Below are 2751 nucleotides of genomic sequence, written 5' to 3'. Positions count from 1 at the left end.
GCAAAGTTGAGTGTGCTACAGAATGGAGGGTTGAGGTGTGTCTACATACACAGTGCAGGGCTGAGGAGTGGGTTACATACAGAGTGTAGAGATCAGGAGTGCATTACATGCAGAGTGCAGGGCTAATGGATGCGCTGTCTACAGTGTGCAGGGCAGATGGGTGTGCTGTATACAGAGTAAAGGGCTGATGGGTGCGCTGTGTACAGAGTGCACAGTTGAGGGGTGCGCTGTGTACAGAGTACAAGGGTGAAGAATGTGCTACAGAAAAATGCAGGGTTGAGGGTGCAGGGTTGAGGGGTGCGCTATGTACTGAGTGCCCTTGTCCAGTTTTAATTGCTGTTTACTCCTACTTCAATAATGCCATTACTGGTTCCAATGACACACTGAACAATGTATCAGTGGCACCTTTGGTGGTCGTCCTGAATACCCCTGGTGGTCCCCACTCACCTGCAAGCTTGAGAACCAGTATTCTTTGGAATTCAGGCTCCTGCAGCCACTTCCACATCCTCCTGAAGGTCTCCCTGCAAGATTTCAGTTTACTCCAAGGTTTGGAGTTCCTTAAATGGTCTGAAAGGGTACCCTGCAAATAGCACAGCACCCACTGTGCAAAGATAGCCTGGGAATTCTGTACCCTTCATGTTCGGCTGTGATTCTCTGTGCCTCTTGTTTGGTTATAATCTCTTCCAACTGGCCATAGGTGCTTAACTGGGAGATAGGGGAGTAGGGTGGCCTGTCACTGCTTGAGGTCAACATGGGCCTATGAGATTGAGCATGGCCAGGGTGGTGCATTGAGGTGAGGCATCATGGCAGATGATGAGGTAGACAGCCCCCTGGGAAGGTGTTGGTCCCCTCTTTCTAGCATGGCAGTGTGGGCTTTGCATCTTGTTGTGCCCAGGTGGTCCATAGTTGTGCAGGCTCTGTTGGCTGTTGGGAATAGAGCCCAAACCATTGCTTAGAGGGGTAGCTGTCATAGGGGACAAGCTCTGCCCCATTCCAGTCATGTCATTGTAGGGGCTGTACAGGTTGTACATGGAGGGGATCCCCCTGTCATCCCTCATCAGGGTGAAGCTACCACTAACATTGTCAGGGAGCCATTGGTGGTGGTGGGGGTGGTGGAATTTGTCTGACACAGTGGAGATAGGGGGCAATGGCTGGAGTGGAATTAGAGTAACTGCTGCTCATGCCCATCCCAGGTGGTAAGGAGTCACAGGGCATGCTCATGGCATGGTGCAAGGGGGTGGACAGCTTGAGACGGTAGTCCCCAGTCCAATTCAGGATGGACGCCATGCTGAAGACCATAGCAGACCTGGATGATAAATATGACAGTTGCTGGTGGATCTTCTGGTGGTGTTGAGGATGAGGGCTTTGGCTGCTCAACAGATCCTGCTCATGGCTGCTCCCACCCAGTGGTGTGTCACTAAGGTTGCTGTCCATAGTGATGAGCCTGAACACTAACCAGCCTCTGGCTCATCCTCTAGCAGGCAGTAAGGGAAGATGTGGGTTCCGGCCCCCATAATGACTCCACTGCCTGTGCCAGGGGGATCCTGCCAGGAAAGTCAATGGAGCCAAGTCTAATACATTTCAATTCTTGTGAATACTAATTTCAGTTTTGATTTCCAACTTTCAAGAGGGCTTCCATCAGTTTACTTTTTACCTCTGATCTGTTATGTTTAGGTCTAAAAAAAATTGCAGAAGGACACAAATCTTTTCTTGATATCTTTTTGGGCCTCAGGGGTAATCAGAGAGAGACTTGGAGGTAATTGCATGTAAACGAATGCACGTCTGTTTACATATGCCTTCCTGTAGACTAACATTGAACTTTCTATCAGATTTACATTAAAAGCTAACAGGCAGAACTGATCAGATCACTCTTGTGAAAGGACCCTAATGCTGGTAGGGGTTGTTTATTTTAACCTAATATTAAGTTATAACCAAAGGCAAATGCTTTGGTTTTTACTGCTGTCTGCATCGTTGTCTGTGTTTAAAGTAGAACTATATATAGTCAATTTTATGTGTGTCTATACATACATATGCATGTGTGTGTGTATATTGTATATATTATAATATGTGTATACATATAGTGTGTATATGTATTGTGATTGGTTCACATATAGAAATTCTGGGACAGGCCAGTGGCAAGTCTACTTAACACTTTAAAAAGATGGGTAAGGCCACATTAGTATTTGGGAATAGATATTTATCTAACTAGGCGTTTTAAAGGGAACTTGTTGTTGACCAAAGCAGAGACTGACCAAACAAGGTTTACCTCTACATATCAAAGTGGCAGATAATGACTCTGTGCTATGTTAATTTTAATAAAAGACCACCTTGGCCCTCAAGGGCCAACCTAATTAGTAGTCAAAGAATACAAATTAGGACATTTCCAGAGGTTTTTATGACTGCAGCTGTCCATGTCCAAAAGCAGATCAAAGGCTTATTAAAACTGGCCAATCTAATCGCTTGTCCTTGTCACCCATGGGGTAAAAAAGGTGTATATTAGGGAAGGTTCTTTTTGCCTAAAATATGACAGGAGAAACTGGGTTCTCTGAAGGTGTCAAATGTCCTGTTATCCCTCATGTCTGTACCCCTATTGGCTTTTCTGTATCCTCAATAAAAATGCATCTCTCTAGAAGAACTGGGTTGCTGCTGAAATTACTGTACTCGCATTATAGTAATAAATAATTAATATTATACTACTACTATAACTATTTTTAACCCACCCATTACTACATCACTACACTATAGACACTT

At 45.0% G+C, this 2751-nt stretch overlaps 1 pseudogene across 1 annotated transcript; it reads right to left on the bottom strand.

Moving 5' to 3' along the window:
• Positions 1–346: 346 nt before the first annotated feature.
• Positions 347–1434, bottom strand: LOC309548247 (one cut domain family member 2-like; annotated as a pseudogene). The gene has a single exon. The product of its transcript is annotated as an one cut domain family member 2-like (transcript).
• Between the last annotated feature and the right edge of the window lie 1317 nt (positions 1435–2751).

Source organism: Pelophylax lessonae (genome assembly GCF_965119305.1).
Source record: "Pelophylax lessonae genome assembly, chromosome: 2".
Taxonomy (NCBI): domain Eukaryota; kingdom Metazoa; phylum Chordata; class Amphibia; order Anura; family Ranidae; genus Pelophylax; species Pelophylax lessonae.
Note: the sequence above shows the minus strand (reverse complement) of the source record. Positions and strands in the feature narration are given on the sequence as shown.